Genomic DNA, 17897 nt, shown 5'->3' on the forward strand with positions numbered 1-17897 from the left:
CACGGAGGGAGGGGAGCCAGGGGGCTCTCTGTGGGAAGGCGGGAAGGGGGGGTCTTGTGAGCCAATCCCCTAAGGGGAGCCCCTGAGCAAAGGGGTGAGAGAGAAAGAGAAAATGCAAGGAGCCTCGGGCCTGAGAGGAGGCCAGGAGGCCCCCTCGGGCAGGGAGGCGGCCCCCGGGACAGGGTGTGGGTTTTTCGAAGGACTGTTAAGCTGTTGGTGGCCGCTGGTGGTAGGCTGTGTCCCCTGGGCTCCTGGGAACGGGCAGGTTTCTTTTCAGGAGGTGGGCTGAGCCCGGGAGACCTTGCAGGGCTTGGGAAATACCTCGTGGAGCCCCCATCACTGTGGAGGGGGGGCAGCACCTCTGTTCACTCCTGTGCCTCCCACACTCCTTCCTGCCACGCCCAGCGTGGAGGGGCTGGGATTTTAGATGTGGCTCAGGGGAGCGCAGGGGGGCTTTGGTGCTACAGCTGCCCCCGCCCCTGGTCCCCAGCGATAAACACACAGGCCACACCTCCTTGGAGTGGGGACGGAGTGGGGACAGGCCAGCACTGCTCCTGGGGATCTGCTCGCTCACGCTACCCCCAGGCTTCCGTTCTCCCCAAGGCCAATCCCGGCACCTGCACCTGGTGAGGTCACTTCTCCCTCCCAGCTCCAAAGTGGGAAGAGACTGGGATCCCAGCAGAGGCGGCTTTCCCAACAACAGCACCAGTGACCGGCTGCATGCCTCGCCCAGGCCTGAGGCCGCCAGGGGCAGGTGTTGTCCTAGCCGCTGAGCCTGGGGCAGCCTGCCTGGACACTGGGACTGGGCGGGGGTCCCCAGGGCCCGGCTGAGCCTGGCAGAGGCTGGAGAAAGGGGTGCTTGGCTGCAGCCCTCGGGTTGGATCTGCCTTACACTGTGTGCCCCCAAAGGGCCTGCTGTGGGCTGCCTTTGACCTCGAGATGCCCGGGGCAGGAGGAGGGGCTCGAAACAGGCCGAGGTCAGACCACAGTGACAGATCAGGGACCCCCACCCCCACCCCCGTACCCTGCAGGTCATGTCCCGGGTCACCCTGCTCAGAAGCAGGCCCCATGAACAGTGGGTGATGGAGGTGATGGATGCAGGGACTGAGGAAGGGCAGTTTGTAAACATGAGTCAAAACATCAAGCCCTTGAATCCTCTAAGCCATGGATCCGACTTCCAGAGATTTATTACTGGGAATAAAATCCCATCTCATCGATATCTGCGAGGAGGTGCTCTATGGAGTTATTTACAGGAGGGAAAATGCCAGCACAGGTGGGAGCTGGCCAGTGAGGAACGTCATGACGTGGACACGAAACGTGGCCACACAAGGGTAACGGGATCTGCATGCGTAACGGGCGTGGGGGGTGGTGGTGGCACGGTGTGAGGCAGGGCTGCGACGATGGGACGATCGGCATCCGTCTGTGTGTAACCAGCGTGCGTGGCAAGCCTTCTCCATCGGGGCCCCTCAGTGAGTGTGTGTGGCTTCACAGGAGGAGCCCGCCCCCAGCAGAGCCAGCACCAGGCTGAAAATAAGTAAGGAGACATGGAGGCGCTGCTTCCTGCGGGGGACGCAGGGGACGGTCGCCCGCCGGTGCCCCGTGTCCAGCCAGCATTGGGCAAGGAAGGTGCTAATGAAGGCTGCCCACCCAGCGGGATGTGTATATATTAGGTGCTTTGTATGCGCACTGGGCTGACTGAACAGCTGATCCCTCTCACCTTCAGAGCAGACCCCTGGGCAGCCCTAAGTGGCGAGGAACAGACTAGGGGTACACCAGGAGCAGGGGAGGCACCAAAGGAGGCAGATGCTGGGGACTCTCGCCCCAGAAGCCCACCGCTCCAAGAGGGAGGAAACAGCACCCAGAGTCTCTCTCGGGCATCTCCAGGGAGGGTGGGCTCAAAACCACGGGAGCTCCTCAAGGCCCTGAGGGTCTCTGGGGTGTGACCTCTAGAACCTTCTCCACCGCTTTGTGCTGTGCAGTGCGGGCCTGTGGGGCCCCAGGTGTGGATGACGAGGGGCGCTGTCCCGGGAAGGGGGCACTGTCCTGGGAACGTGGTGTGGACCTGGAGGGGCCCCGGGGCCCCGTGCCTCCCACACCTCCTGGAACACAAGGCTCTGCTCCTCCACATGCCTCCCTGCCCATGGTTACAGAGGCAGGTGGCACAAGGACAGCAAGGCAAGGGGAGAACAGGAGAGCACAGAGGCTATTTTAAACCACACTCAGGTGGATGAGACGCAGCCGCCTTTGGGGTTGGCGTCAGGGACAGCAGGGTGCTCCGCTCCACTGTCCCCTCTGCTTCTGTGGGTCTCACATTTTTCGTGCCATACAGTAAAAAAGGAGAGGCTGAAAGCTTTCTCTTGAAGGCATAAAGGGAGAGTTTCCTAAAAGCCTCAAAGCAAGAGAAGAAATGGGCACATTTGAGTCCCATCCTCCCAAGTGAGGCTCAGAGTTTAAAAGACTAAAAAGGTGCCGGGCACCTCCAAGGATGCGGAAAAGGTGACAGCCAGCCGGATGGAGGCCCCCAACCCTCCCGAGACAGGGAAGGCGACTAAGATCCAGAGCCGGCGGGGCCACGAGGGGAAGAGGAGGCTGCGGCCACTGCCGAGAGTCCTCGCAGGCCTGCAGCCCCTCAGAGCGTGGACTCCCAGTGGTCGGGAACCGGCCTGGCAGGGCAGCCCCCCGCAGGGCCCCCCAGGCCTTCAGCTTAGCCCCTTTCAGAGGCCCCAGCCCAAAGACACGGTCGCTCCCAAGGCCCCTGCCCTGGCACACAGCAGCCTCCTCTCCCTTCCTCCCTCTGATCATCCCCACCTCTCCCTGACCTGACATGTCAATGGGCAGCCTCTGCCCTGGCCAGGTTCCCCGCAGCTTGGGGCACAGACCAGTCTGCTCCTTGGACATGGCCGGGGTGCTCTGAGCATCAGGTGCTGGCACACAAATGTGCGAGCTCCTCGTGCTCCCTGCTCCACCCTGAGTGCTCACTACCCCTCCCCTAGACACACAGCTGCACATGGGCGCGTGTACACATGGCCACACGCCCTCAGCAAATCAGGAGTGATCCAGACATCTGAACCCAATCAGCTGCCATGTCCCCCGTTCACGTCCCCAGTCTCCCCAGAGGGCACAGATGCCCGGGTGTCATGCTCGGATCTGGGCAGGAAGGGGCTTCGGGACTCCGAGAGTGTGTGTGCAGTCTCCTGTGTCCGAAACAGTCCCCATGGCAGTGGGCAGCGAGGAGTTGCTCTCAGGGCCTGGAGTCCCAGGGCCCTAGGGGACGTGGCACTTTTCCCTCCTTTTTGGTCTGGAGATGGCTTTCTGCTTTGGTCCCCAGGCACCCACACACTCTGTGGTCACACCAGCCCTGTCCTTAGGTTCTCCCCTCCAGGCCTGGGGTCAGCAGAGAGCCTCCCAGTGAGGCCACCCGATGGGGGAGTGCCCAAGGCACCCAGGCCTGGCCACTGTAGCAGGAGACAGGGAGCCGTGGGCCGAGAGGAGCTAGGTCTCAGAGGGGCCGGTCTCCTGCACCTTGGATGCCGGGGCCGGTGGCTTGTGCCCAGCAGGTGCAAGTGCTGTGGACGTTCCCTGGATGTGCAGGTGAGGGGAAGCAGGGCTTACCCTCTCCCTCCTGGGGGATGTACCCCGAGCAGTCACACCCCACGTTCTTTCCCAGTTCAGCTCTGGGCACCTGTGTGACTCCTTGCCTCTCCAAAGGCCTCAACAATCTTGCATATAAAACAGGGCAGTCCCCTTGCCCACATCCAGGATACTTGGGAAGACGTACCTGTGGTGTCACCTCCGTGCTTCCTGAACCTTCCCTCTCCTCCCCACCATCCTGGTCAGATGAGCCCAGCTCTTAATTCTCCCTTCTCTGGGTCACTGTGAGCTCCTGGTGCCACCTGCGGTGGCCACCCTCTCCTGGGTGCAGTGGGTTGAAGGGTGTCCCCCCTCAAAGACAGGTCCACATCCACACCCCAGACCCGTGAATGTGGCCATCTTTGGGTCTCTGCAGATGTGACCAAGTGAAGATGAGGCCACAGCAGGGGAGAGTGGGCCTGGTCCAATGATTGTGTTCCTGTATGAGGACAGGACACTGAGAGACACAGGAGGGGCCCCGTGAAGATAGTGGAGAGGCTGGAGTGATGCAGCCACCAGCCTAGGGACGCCTGGAGCCCCAGAAGCTGGACGAGGCAGGAAGGACACTCCTCAGAGCCTCCAGGAGAGGGCCCTGCCCACACCTGGATTTGGGACTTTGGGCTGCAGAACCAGGAGAGTAAGTTTCTGTGGTTTCAAGCTCCCTCCCCGCCCCACCCCTACCCCAACTCCCGTCCCGCCCCAGTGTGTGGTCCTCTGTACAGCACCCCACCACCACCACCCTACAGGACACCCTCTAAGTTCAAGATCAAAGCCGTGAGCAAGAATGGCCTGAACCAAAGGTGAGTGAATGCTTCCTTCTTCTGCCCCAAGGACGAGGCTGAGGGTCCCCTGCTCTGGACAGCACCCAGACTGGAAGAAAGTGACCTTTGCACATGGCAGGCAGGAGACCAGGTGGGACCGGACGGCTCTGCCCGAACATGAGCACCCCCCCTGCTCCCCATTGGGGCCCGTCCAAATCAGCCCCGTGCCCTATCCCCCGTGAGAGCTTCGCACGCCCTCCTGGCCCTGTGCAGCTGAGCACACCATTCCCAGCATAGGCTCGGTTAAGAACTGGCCCATGACGCTGCAGATGCCAGCCCGTCCCCCGGGAAGGGGTCTCCAGGCAACGCAGCAACACTGCGGCCCCGGTGGCCGGGGTCACCTCCTGCTGTCCGTGCGACAGCCCGGCCTCCCCACTCCACTGGCTCCTGGAAGCCCCTGGAATTGGCCACCGAGGGCCTCCTCTGCCTCCAGAGCCAGATTCCAAAAGTGCACGTCATCTCCATTCCCCGAATGGGCAGACACCAGACAACGCTGGGTGACCATGGAGGCACTGATCCTCGCTGGTCTCGGGGACAGCGTTCCTCTCTTTAAACTCTCTCTCGAGCCCCCTGACTGACAAGGGAGGAGAGTCCTCGTCCTGCGGGCCACCTGCCTGCCACCGTGTCAGGGAGGCAGGGGGACTGGGGTGCCGGGCGGCTGCAGCCAGCCAGCACCCAGCCGCGGGGCTTCGCACGGTCCCCTGCTGTTTAGCACAAGTGACGATGATTCTCTAGTTTGCAGCAACAACGGAAAGGTTCTTTTTAGATACCAATTTGCTTATGTAAAAATAAGTGAGCGGATTTACAGAGCCATGCTTCCAACAGCAGAGGCGGCGGCGGACAAGTGAAGCCACAGAAAACCACCGGAAGCTGTCCTTAAAATGCCAGAAGCCACTCAGAGTCAAGGGTGGGGAGGGGGTATCCCCAGCCAGGCCAGAGGCCTGTGCTCCCTTCGCCCGAGCAGGCCCAGCCCATGATTCCCGGGGTCTCAGCCACAGTAGCCTCTTTTGCCATAAAATAAAATGTAAATACAGAAAAACCACACAGACGTTCAGCTCCATGAGCTTTTCTAGACAAGCACCATCCCTGTCCCCCCAGGTCAGAACCTGAGCCGTCCTGCCACTCGTCCTGCCACCCGAGGCCATGGGGGGCTGGCCTTCCAGAGCCCATCAGACCCCCGACTCAGGCTGCACCTCTAAGGATCCAAGCTTGAGTCCTGCCTGCTTGGAAACTTTTGCCTCCTATGCCTCTGTTCTGTAGTCTGCTCCCTGGCTCACAATTTATGTGAGGCCACTGGCATCTGACCACGAAGCTTCTGGACAGGCCGGGGGCTCTGGCGCTGCAGGCTGGCTGGTTGGCTGGGCAAGGCCTGGACTGCGGAACCCTGGGCCTCTCTTGAGCTTGAACAGAGCAGACACCTGTGCACCGCCCCAAAAGTCTGAGCACAAGTGGGCACGGACACCCCCTGGCTGCTGCTAATAACCTTGAGGGTCCCCACTAGACCCTGGGCTGGAAGGGAGAGCACACAGACAACAATGCCTTTGAGCAACCAAGTCAACATCTCCATTCAGAGTCTTGTTCACAACTCACGGACAAACCTCAGGTCCTCTTATAGCACCCACTCACTCTTGCTTCGTACACGTTTCTAACAATCTTATTTATCTGGTTGCTTTCACAGGAGTGGGCTAGAAGCAGAAACAAGCTTTTTTTAAAGATTTATTTATTTATTTGAAAGATCAGAGAGAGATAGCAAGAGCACAAGGGGAGGAGGGGCAGAGGGAGAGGGAGAAGCAGATCCCCGCTGAGCAGGGAGCCCCATGCAGAACTCGATCCCAGGACCTGGGATCCTGACCTGAGCTGAAGGCAGACACTTCACCCACTGAGACACCTAGAGGCTACTGAAACAAGCTTTTTAAAGAAGAAAATAAAATAAAATAACTGACAACCCTCCAACAAGAAGCATAAGAAAAGGAGTCTGGGGCCACTGACTTGAGGGACAGACAGCCACCATGGCCAAGTTGTCAGAAGGGAGGCCATGTGAGGAGGTGATTCCCATCCCAACTGCACTGCACACAGAGCCAGGTGGTCTCGGGCAGGTTTCCTCGCCTCTCCAAGAGCTGGTATGCCCGTCTATCAAATGGGGACACTAGTAGGGCTTCCTGCATAGGGCTGTTCAAAGTGTTAAAGGCGACAGTTCATTTCAAACCCTTCGAAAGGGATCCCTGGGTGGCACAGCGGTTTAGCGCCTGCCTTTGGCCCAGGGCGCGATCCTGGAGACCCAGGATCGAATCCCACATCGGGATCCTGGTGCATGGAGCCTGCTTCTCCCTCAGCCTGTGTCTCTGCCCCTCTCTCTCTGTGTGTGTGTGTGACTATCATAAATAAATAAAAATTTAAAAAAAAACCCTTCGAAAAATGTTAATCACTAGTAAAATTAATTGTTGTCATGATCCAAAAAGAAATGTCACTGGAGGTCCTGGGACTGAGTCCCACCTGGGGCTCCTTGCTCAGCTCAGCAGGGATCTGCTTCTCTCCCTCCCTCTGCCCCTCTCGCCCCGCACATGCTCTTGCTGTCTCTTTATCTCTCAAATAAATAAAATCTTTTAAGAATGTGTCACTGCGAAAGGGTTAAATTATTTCTCACTTACACCTTAAGGTTGCAAGGCATCATGTGGACATAACTCATTTTGGAAAGAGTTCCTCTGAGTGTGTCCAAGGGTCTGCAGGGTAAGCCTCCCCTCTGGCCTGAAGGGGTGGGTCCCCGGGGGCCACACACTTAGCAGGGACACTCCTGCTCTTGCATGCAGCCCGGGGTGCGACTGTCCAGGCTCAGCCCAGGAAGTGATGGATGGCCACGTCGGGGAGAACAGGCGCACCGGAGATAAACAGCATGTTCCTTGCGCTTTCAAGATTTAAAAATAAACTGAAAAGCAGACACAGTTCAAAATAATGATCAGGTTGGGAGGACAGTCATTTGCCTGTGTGTCTTCCTCCTGCCGTTTGTTAAATCGCAGCGTAAAGACCGACCGGCGGCCCGGGCTGCCCTCTGGCAGACGGCGGGAGTACAAGCTGGCAGGGCCCCGCAGCAGGGGCCAGCAGAGGTCCCGAGTGGGGGGTGCGGCCGGGGGACTCACCTGGCCTCACCAAGGGTGATGGACTCATGTCCACTTGGCCTGGAAGAAGTTCTTCCTCCTTTTTTTTTTTTTTTTTTTTGCTGCACTTGGAGTTCTGGGCAGGGCTTAGAGGCCCCATTTACAGCTTCCGTGGGCAGCCCCACCCAGGTCCTCCCGGCACCGCCCGCTCTTCCCACCCGTGCTCCCGGGCTGCTTTGATGGCATGGGCCACAGACAGCTGAGCACCCCCTCCTCCTCCTGAGTGTGGGGCGGAGGTCTCCACCTGCCCCTCACCGCCTGGCCACGTGTTTCCATCTGGGCATCTCTGGGCTCTAACCGGCTTGGAGCAGAACTCAGCCGGACCCTGTCTCTCCGGACCCTGGTCGCCTCTGGTTTGGGCTACTTTTGTTCCCAGCTTTATCGAGGTATGACTGGCAAATAAAATTATGAGATATTTACAGTGCACGTCGTGATGAGTCCACATCCATGCACGTGGTAAAAGGATGCCCCCTCCCCCATCGAGTTAATACATCTGTCACCTTGCATCTTTATCTTTTTTTGTGGAGGTGAGAATGTTTAAGTGCTACTCTCTTAGTACATTTCAATTCCTCAAGAGTCGTCATGTGACATATACCTGTTGTTTTTAATGAACGGGCCGCATTGGTCACTAAGACCCTCCCCTTGGAGGACCCTGGCAAACATCTTTGTAGCATGTGCCCCTTGGGAGAAGCCATCAGCCTGTAGGCCTGTGCTGAGGCCAGGGGAGACCATGGGAGAGCCTGTGGGGTTCCCATGGGGACAGATGCGATGGGTGGGACCCCAGGGCAAGGAGCGTTGGGGGACTTGCTGATAAAGTACGTCTGGAGCCCAGGACCCTGGCCCTACTAGGAGATGCGGCCCCTGCCTACCCCTCCTGGGCCTGGGACCTGGGAAGACCCCCACTGCACAATCCCTTTGTGACTTGAACTCAACACTTTCTATGTGTCCTTTGTTCCAGCTGCTCTGGGGAGGTTGGGGGGGAGACTGACACCCCCTCATCTGCTGGGGTGTCACCAGAAGCCACTTGGCCACATCCAGCTGGGCTGTTCATGTGTGCACCCTCAGACCCCGAGACCCCACCTCAGGCCAATGCCTCGGAGCAGCTCCTGCCTCTGTAACCAAGGAGCCCCTAACATAAAACACACTCCAGGGATAAAATGGAAACAAGCCAAACGTCCCTCAAGAGGAGAATGGAAAGAAACTGGGCCTCCCTTACACAAATCAGAGAAGGTGAGCACGTTGGACCAATCACTTGTGACCATGCAGCTCAAGAGAAGTTGCAAAAGGCTGTGTACATGTGTTTTTGCGAGTTCTCTGCCACTCCGGAATGATGAGGAACGAGAGGGCATGAAGGGGACATCGGCCAGAGGAGCCTGCATTTGTTTGCAGATCCATCCGTGTATAGTCAAAACATAAAAACAGCCCTGGGAATGTCAGCTCGGAAAGCCTCTGGGAGGCATGGCACCGTGCAGGCTCAGGCGGGTGCCCAGGGCCCTGTGCTCTGCTGGACCGTCCAGTCCTTAAACCTAAAGCGAATGGAGTCAGACATCACGACCTTGGCAGCATGGGGATTGGCTGGCTGTATTCTTTTGTGAGGTTCCTGTATTTAAGCATTTCACAATCATTAGCCATTAATCAAAGTTTTCATTGATGATAAGGAGTTGGTGCCTCCCCGTTCCAAGAGCCCAGTGGCTTGGCAGCGCCTGAAGCAAGTGGAGGGCCAGCTCTGCACCTCCCACATTGCCCTAGCCACTACAACGCCCGTTTCCCAGGTGAGAACACCAAGGTCTGGACGGTCAGAGGAGTCCCTGCCCCGTGTGTGGACCGCTGAGCCCGTGTCCTAACCACCAGGTGCTGCATCCATAGAGCCCCTCCGGGAAGTCAGGGGCATCTTCTACAAGGGGCAGTGTTCCCCGACCCGGGTATCCGGCTAAGTGAGCTCCGGCTACCTGCCTGCCTCTGCGTAAAACAAAACACCCAAACCAAACAAACAGAAGCAGCAGCTCACTGACCGGTCAGCAAAAAGCAAATAATAGTTTCTGAGCAAGTGGGAAGGGGGAGCCGGGGCACTTAGATTGGAGGGAGTTGGGCCAGGAGCAGGAGAGCCAACACATACGAAGAAGGGAAAGGGCACAGGGGGCGAGGTGGATTCCTGCCAGGTCACCCCAAAGGCCATGGGCTCCACAGAGAAGGTGCCAGGCCAGGGCTGACCTTCCCTAAACGTCTGGTCCCTTGCAGGATTGGAAGAGCTTTCTGGGCAAGGGAACAGCATATGCAAAGGCAGAGAGATACAGGCGGCAGGACTCACCTCCTTCCATCTCACTATACCTACAGCTCAGCTTGGGGCTTTAATGCAAAGTCCCAGAACCCCTCCCCCTCCCCAGCACCCCCGCGGGCCTACTGTGCAACTGGCCTTGGGTCAACATGGATGTGTGGTTCCAAACCCACAAGGAGCTGGGCCACAGTCACCAATGTGCGGTTGACGCTTACCCAATGAGGATGTAGGATGCCGTCTCCTGATTTCTCACGGGATTGCTGTGGCCCGCATTTACAGTCGGGCAAGGGAAGTTTCGGGAGGTAGAGACTGCCGCCCCTAGCAGCTGGGGTTGAGAATCCCTGAGCCGTATCCTCCTCGGCCAGGCCTCCAAGCCCACCATGGTCCCTGTCACCATCTACCCTTCAGCCCCCGCCCAGCCTCACCCCCACCCTGATACCCCAGGTCCCTGCAGGGCGCTGGGGGCCTGGCCCAGGCATCTCTGTGGCTCCAAATCCAGGCTGTCAAGCCACCTCACTGCCCTGCTCAGCCTGGGGCAGAGCTTGGTGGGGTCGGGAGGAGGAGGGGACAGGGATCCAGGGCTCCCTGGGACAGGGTTACACTGCTAACCCAGCACTAACCCAGAGACCCCCGAGAGGGCTTTGTTCAAGGGCCCATTGCAGAGAGGTCAGAGGATGCCTCGCACCCTGACAGCCACTCTGGTCTTCAGGTTCCAAGCGGGAGGCAGGGGGCAGAGCCCATCCCGTCTCCCAGGGCTGGGGCAAGGAGCCCACAAACCCACGGCAGACCCCTGGGTCTCCTGAAGGCCTTGTCACCTCCACAGTAGAAATGGGAGGAACGTGAAATCCACCCCCGGTCCCAGGTGATGGAGAGGTCTCCTGGAGCGGCTGAGGCACAGAAACCCACATTCCACTGACACCATAAGTAACAGCAGAAGGGCTCTTCCCTGGGCTCTGACGGGCAGCACGGGCCCCTGGCAATAGTTCTCATCCCAGAGCTTCGAGACTTCAGGTCTGAGTGCCACGGGTCCCACTCCTGGCCTAGGGCTCTGGACTTGGGGGCCTTCCTGACAAGTGGGGTGGGCTCCATCCCATCAGGCAGATCTGGCCTTTCATTTCGCTGCTCCACTGATCGCTGGTCCCCTGGGGCCGCTGTGCTCAGGGAACCTGATGTGCAGGTGCCTAAAGGATGCTCTGCCAGGTATGGCCCACGGGCAAGCGGGAAAATCCCACGGGCACACCCCCACATCCTGTCCCTCCTGCTCAGCATCAGCTGGCCCTTTAAGCGACCTCCTGGTGCCATTCACCCCAGGAAGCCGCAGGAAGGCCTCCACCACAGGTCCTTCCTCCTCTTGGCCTGGATGCATCTCTGGGATCTGTGATCCTGGTGGCAGGGATTCCTTCCCTACGGATCCCTGAATCTCTCCCAGGCCGCCCCACATCTCGGGCCTACAACATTCCTTGCCCCCGATGGCTTATTCCCCGGACAAAGAACTCCAGGCCGGACCCATTGTTCTGCCCCCATCCCCAGTCCCTGCCCAAGTCCTAGTTCTCAGTCCGGCAGGTCCTGACCGCATGGCTGGTGCCCACTCCCCTTGGCAGCAACACCAGGCCAGCAGAAGCCAAACTCACACCCGCCCACACACGGTCCCGGGGCCCTGGCTCAGAACAACGGCCGTGCGAGAGGAACACCACGCTCCGAACTCCAAATTCTTTATAATCAACCACCGCTGCCATGCCCTGCAGAGACTCCCCTATCTGCTTAGACATCTCCCCAGACCAGCAGCCAGCGCCAGGAGGGTTACCGATCCAGCCCAGCTGCTGCAAAGCCTCAGAGAGCTCATCCTTCGGCTCTAAGTTCTGTTTCCTGGACCTGTAGGTTTGGTAGGGTATGGGGCAAACCTGGCACCCAGAATGGCACCCTATTCCTTCAGGGCAGCCCTGAGCAGCACGAGGACCTCCCAGGGTGGCCTGCCTGGCCACTGCTGGGAAGTCGCCACACCGTCCTTCTGTACCACCCAGCATCTGGCCCCCCAACACGGGACGGTGCCACCTCTGCCACTCCCTACAGCCAGACACCCAACCCAGGGGCCCCACGGGGGGTCGGGGAGGGGGATACTGCATCTGACGGTGCCCATCATGTCAGGATGTCCGAGTCCTCTTGCCATGCACTGTGCGCCCCTGTGCTTGCGCCTCTGCAGCCCCCATCCTGGGGCTCAGGCCTCACCCATACAACTGTGAGTGGGTATGCATGGTTTCTCAGCTGCGGCTGCACACCTGTCGCTTGAACAACAAACGGGTAAGGGGTGGGGCATGCTTCTATCACCTTGGGTGAGACCCCCTCCACCTGCACATTGTGTGTGTGTGTGTATGTGTGTGCATGCACACTCACACTGGCTCAACCACAGAATCAGCAGAAAGCACAAGTAAAAACACAGCCACCAAAGACCAGCAGTCTTCAAACCACCGGCTCCACAGGGAGGGTCTCTTCCCTCCCCGATTACAGCACATCAGGTTAGTCTCCCAGCTCAGGAAGCTTCCAGGGAGAGAGATTTCAGGACAGACATTGATCCTGGACATTCTCAGCATAGTAAATGCCATCCTAAGGGGGGGAAGGGCTGCATTCGGCATTCTGTAAAGAGCCAGAAGCAGACCTTTGAAGACAACAGATTGGTGGCCTGACTCCGCACCCCCGGGCCCAGGAAGGAGGAGCCTGCAGTTGGCTTCCAAGATGCCCTGCCCAGGCCTCTGCACAGGCCCCCCCCTCCCAAGACAAGGCGGGTCACAGGGCCCTCGCCTGGCTCATCTGCTTTGTCACCTTTTCTAAACACAGACAAGACAAGAGACACCCAACAGACCCACTCAGTGCCTGCCTCCCTGGCACCTCGGCCACTGCCCCACACACGTGCTGGCAGACAATAGGACCTGCAGATCCGGAGCTGGGAGCCTGATGGTGGGCTGTCAGATGCCCCTGAACTGCCTCCAATTCAAGGAGCCACAAGACCCTGCAAGACCAAGCAGTTGGGGTGAGAACACAGCCCAAAGACCACTCAGCCTGCTATTGCTGAGGCCAGGGTTTCTGCCCTCTGGGGCCTGGATCCACACAGCGCACACAGACCCAAGGACACACACATCTAACCCAAAGGCTGTGCCCATGTCCCTAGCTGTGACACCCTTAGTTTGTCCCCGGCCTGCGGGCTGTAACCTGGAGACAATCACAGAGGTTCACCTGTAAAAGGCATTTTGAAGGGGTTCAGGCAGACGGGCAGACACATATCTGTATGATTTCTTGTGTAGACAGAGCAGCAAAGTGTGAGTAAAATCCCAAATGGCAAAAGAGCAGGAATCCAACCAACTGCTCCAGCAAGGCCAGGCTCGGCCCAGCGCAAGGACGCGTGGGGGCCGAGAAGCCTACCGCACCCCGCAGGACCTGTCCACATCCCCAGACTTTGGAAATCCTAACTCCAGCTGGCTGCTGACAGCAGACAGCCCGCGAGGGGGGAGGGGCGGTGCCTGGGGAGCCCGGTTGGTCAGTGGCCCCAGGGCTGCTGACAGCGCCCCCTCCCCGGCCCACCTCCCCGGGACCCCAGGTTGACTCCTGTCTGCCCTCCCACTTGCTAAGTCTCTGTCTTTAGGGGGTCGGTGGCCCAGGGATGGTGGCTGTGGCTGGTGGGTGAGGCAGGGTCTTCCCTCAGCCCGGGCAGCCCCTCGCTCTGGGGCCCAGACACCGCTGCCCCCGGGAAGGCCGGGCGCGGCGATGCCACCGGCGGGGTGCGCGCGGGGTGCGCGGGGTGCGCCCCGACCCAGGGCGGCCGGGCTGGGGGCGCGCGAGCCCCGCCGCGTCCCCCGTCCAGGCCCCGCGGAGCGAGCGGGCAGCCGGCTGCGCGCGCCGCTCCCACTCCCGGGCCCCGCGCCCCCCGGTCCCCACCCGGCTGCGCCCCAGTCCCCGGCCCGAGGGCCGCGGTTCGGGGCTCCCGGACCCCCGCGGCCCGCGGCTGGCGGCCCTCCCGACGCGCGGGGCCCTCCCGGCCGCGGCCCCGCCGCCCGGCCCGGGCCCCCCGCCGCCTCCCCGGCCGGCCGCCCCCCGCCCGCCGCGCCCCTGCGCCTACCGTGCGGCGACTCGGTGCCGGCGGGCGGGCCGGGCGCGCGGGGCTCAGCTGGCGGCGCGGCCCGGCTGCAGGAAATGCCAGAGGACTGATCCAACCGCGAGCCCAGGGAGGGAGCAGGGAGGGAGGAGGAGGAGGGAGCAGGGAGGGGAGGGGAGGGGAGGGGAGGGGAGGGGAGGGGAGGGGGCGGGGAGGAGGGAGGGCGCGGGAGGAAGGAAAGAGGGAGGAGCAGGGAGGAGGGGGGGCCGCGGGGGGGAGGGGCGAGGAGGGAGGACGGGGAGGGCTCGGCGGCCGCAAAACCCGGGTGGGATCCCGGATTGGGGCACAGGGACCCCAGGCTTCCTCGCCCCCCTACTCCCTACCCGGGTCTCATATGTGGCAGTTGGATCAGGCCCCTGGGCAGGGTTGACGGTGGTGAATGAGCCTGGGGGGTCAGGGGGGTAGCCTGGAGGGGGCCTCCCATTTACCAGCTGCCAGATGGTGCAGTGGTCACAGATGCTTGGCCACTTGCAGCCCACCCTTGCACAGTCCAGGGTGCCCCCTCTCTCTTCCTGGGCCCCAGACCAGTTTTCTTCCAGGCACAGAAGCCACCAGAACATAGAAGGAACCCCAGAAACCCAGGCCCTCTGTCCTTGTCTTACAGGTGTGCCAAACACCCCGTTTCTAGCAGGACCTCTGGCCAGGAGCTTACTGGGCGCCCACCTGCACGTTTCCTCCCGTGTGTCCCCCTCATCCCTTCTGCTCCCAGAGAGCTTTTTAGATCTTGAAGTCCTGTTCTATTAAGTCACTCATGCTGCAGGTGGGAGCCGAGCAGCGTGAGGGTCTCCCCAGCCCTGGCCACCATGCAGTCTTTGGAACTGCAGGGGGCCTCCTGAGAGCATCTACCTTCCGGGGGCAGAGACAAGATGAACCTGATCCCTTCCAGGCACCCCCAGCCCGAGTAGGCCATGCCAGGGCACAGAGCCTTTTCCAAATGGAAACCCTCAGCCAGTCTGCTCCCCTCCAAGGAATGGGACACCTTGGCCAAGCCCCAGTCTCCTCTCCCAATCTGAAGCTTCTGGCTCACAGGTGAATGTCCACCTTTTTATTTATGTTGGGTCAAGTGTGTCCCAAGGGCAGCCCCTAAGCCTGACGGTCAGGGGGATGCAGCAGGACCACTAGGCAGGACTGTGGGGCAAGCCTGGCATATTTGACTGCCCACTGGGGCCCCTTTCAGGCCCTGGGACTGGAGAGAGCCAGTCTCCTGGGGAGAGCCACTGCAGCAGGGCCCACTTGAGCTCTGCCCCCAGCCAGCCGGGTGTACCCCCCAACCAAATCCCTTCCCCCAGCCTCAGCACCAGGCCCACCTCTTAGACCAGGTGGTGGTTCCCAGGGGCACAGAAACACCAGCCACTGATGGTTATGAGGGGCTTTGGGTTAGGGAGGGGGCTACTACCTTGGACTGCTCTGAGTGCATCCCCAGGACTAGCCTGCTCCCACCCCATAGTCACCTTGCAAGGCCTTCGGATGCAGAACTGCTCAGACAAGATGCTCAGGGCCATAGCGGACTCCTGCTCTGCGGCCTGCGGCAAGTGGCCGCCCCTTCAGGAGATGGTCTGCTCAATGCGCAGTGCAGGGCAGATGGACACCGGCCGGGACTACTCCTCCCTCTCTGAAGCCTCTGCACAAGCTGGGGTGTGGTGGCCAGGAGCCTAGCAAACTGCTGGTTGCTGGGCCAATGCGTGAGGGACTGAAGAAGAAACAAAGCTGTTCTCTCCTGGGGTGGAGGTCTCAGGGGCCACTGTAGGGGAAGTTTCCAGTCACTGATGATCCTGGTGACTTGCAACCAGCTTGATGTCACAAAATGACGCTGCTGAGGTGTCAAAGGGACACCTGGCCAAATATAGGGATGGGGGTGGGAAAGACTGTCCTCCCAGATGACAAAGGGGGGGGTGGGTCACAGGGTGGAGTCTGGACAAGCTTAATGCACTCACTGCGATGGATCACTAGGTGGATCACCAGGTGACCACCTGGGAAGCAAGGAAGGTGCCACCCTGCTAGACCCAGCACTAGGTGTCAGCAGCATGGCTGACCCTGGACTCTTCCAGAAAGACCCCTTCCAGCTTCTTGCCTGGTTTGGGAGAGGGAGCATGCTCCAGAGAGCAGCTCTGTCCCTGGGCAGGTGACCTATTCCTCTGGGCCTCAGCTCATCCACCTGTCAAATTGATGTGGTGAATGGGCATTGTGGTCAGTGTGGAGGACCAAGACTGTGGAAAGGCTCGGGGATGAGTGGAGTGGGGTGGGCTAGCTGCTGGGAGCTGCGGGGTCTTGGGCAAGTCCCTGCAATCCTCTGCCCTGGTTTCCTCACCTATAAATGGGGCCAAGAAGAGTAGCTTTCCTTCCTCCCCCGTCCAGAGTGGCCATGCATACCCCGGGCAGGAACACACTTCTGAACTGAACCCAGGGAAAGGAATGGCTCTGGGGGCACTTGGGTGGCTCAGTGGTTGAGCATCTGCCTTTGTCTCAGGTCATGATCCCAGGGTCCTGGGATTGAGTCCCACATCCAACTCCCCACAGAGACCCTCCTTCTCCCTCTGCCTGTGTCTCTGCCTCTCTCTTTGTGTCTCTCACGAATGAATAAATAAAATCTTAATAATAAAAAAAAAAACACAGGTGCAGGGATAAAGCCTCACAAGCCCTCACTCCTCCCGCTAGACCTGGCTAACTCCCTGGTGAGGGTTGGGGTAGCCGGACACCATGGAACACACCTAGAACACACCTGGGCCCCTTTCAGAGACCGTGGCTGCAGGGATGGGCTTCCCTGGGCTCCCTCCTCTGCAAGGCCCGGCACTGGTGGGCTGAGGTCCCCAGGAGGAGAGCTGAGCCAGGTGAGGTGCCCGCTGTATCCTTGCCTCTGCTTTCTGAGCCGGCAGGATCTGCAGTACAATTTCTCCCCATTTCTCAGGTAAGGAGACTGAGGTCCAAGTTGTAAGGGTGTAGGTGGGATGCCCTACTCCTAGCTGGGCCGTGATCCTGTTACTCTGGGGGTCAGGGGGGCAACCTGGAGGTTTGGCCAGGGCAGTTGAACCTGGGCCTGGCTGCCTTCCCTGCTGCCCTGAGGGCAAGTCCACCCTGGGGGTGCGGCATGCAGAACTTGGGGACAGCTCTGGAAGCATCTCTGCTGTGAGACCCTTCACCCTCTAGGCTGTTCCCTCACCTGGGCAGTGGGGCTAAGGTAACACCCACAAGTGGTGTATGTTGAGTTTGAAGCCTGATGGTCTCCAGAACACAACAGCTAATTCTTAAAAATGCTTGTGGCATTTATCCATCTGTCACCATGAGTCTGGGACTGTGTCTTCAGCTTCTACGTGTGACCCCGCTGCATCACCCGCTCTGCATAGGTGGGGGTCACCATTGTCCCCACAGCAGGGAGGGGAGGTAGAGGCAGAGCTTCAGGCCACGCACGGGTCAGGCCCACCCCGCTGGCAGCGGCCGGAGGCAGGCTCTCCCTCTCTGCGCCTTGGGCCTCAGGCCTGGGCGGGCCTGGGCGGTACTGGTGTCTGCGGCCTCAGCTCCCACGGTGGAGGGTGGCGCCGGCAGAGCCTGAGGGGGGGCCCGGGGAGGAGCAGGGAGGCTCCGTGTCCCCTGACATGACCCTCCTTCCCACAGAGACGCCGCTGTCCTCACACCCTGAGTCACCGAGCCAGGTGCCGGGGGCTGAGCAGGGGCCGTCTTCTGTTCTCTCAGGGAAACTGGGGAGAGTCCAGCTGCAGACTCTCCTTCAGAAGGCTGGGGGGTTCCTGCCACCAGGCTGGGGCTTCCTGAGCAGGCCTGCCTCCCGGGTGGCGCTCACACGTGCCCTCTCTGCCTTTCCGTGTCTCTTACACACATACCCGTCTTCCAGAAAGCCGCGGATTCAGGCAGACATCTGATGG

The 17897-nt window shown here is 60.1% G+C and overlaps 1 protein-coding gene across 2 annotated transcripts in view; it reads right to left on the reverse strand.

The window, feature by feature from the left end:
• The window catches only part of OSBPL5 (oxysterol binding protein like 5), a 50915-nt gene extending 36801 nt beyond the window's left edge, over window positions 1–14114 (reverse strand). For both annotated transcript variants that reach the window (XM_055315048.1, XM_055315050.1), the window contains exon 1: window positions 13987–14114. The gene's annotated coding sequence lies outside the window, so the exon portion shown is untranslated. The remainder of the gene's footprint in view (window positions 1–13986) is intronic.
• Window positions 14115–17897: the final 3783 nt, after the last annotated feature.

This window comes from Nyctereutes procyonoides, unplaced genomic scaffold (assembly GCF_905146905.1).
Source record: "Nyctereutes procyonoides isolate TBG_1078 unplaced genomic scaffold, NYPRO_anot_genome, whole genome shotgun sequence".
NCBI classification, from domain to species: Eukaryota; Metazoa; Chordata; class Mammalia; order Carnivora; family Canidae; genus Nyctereutes; species Nyctereutes procyonoides.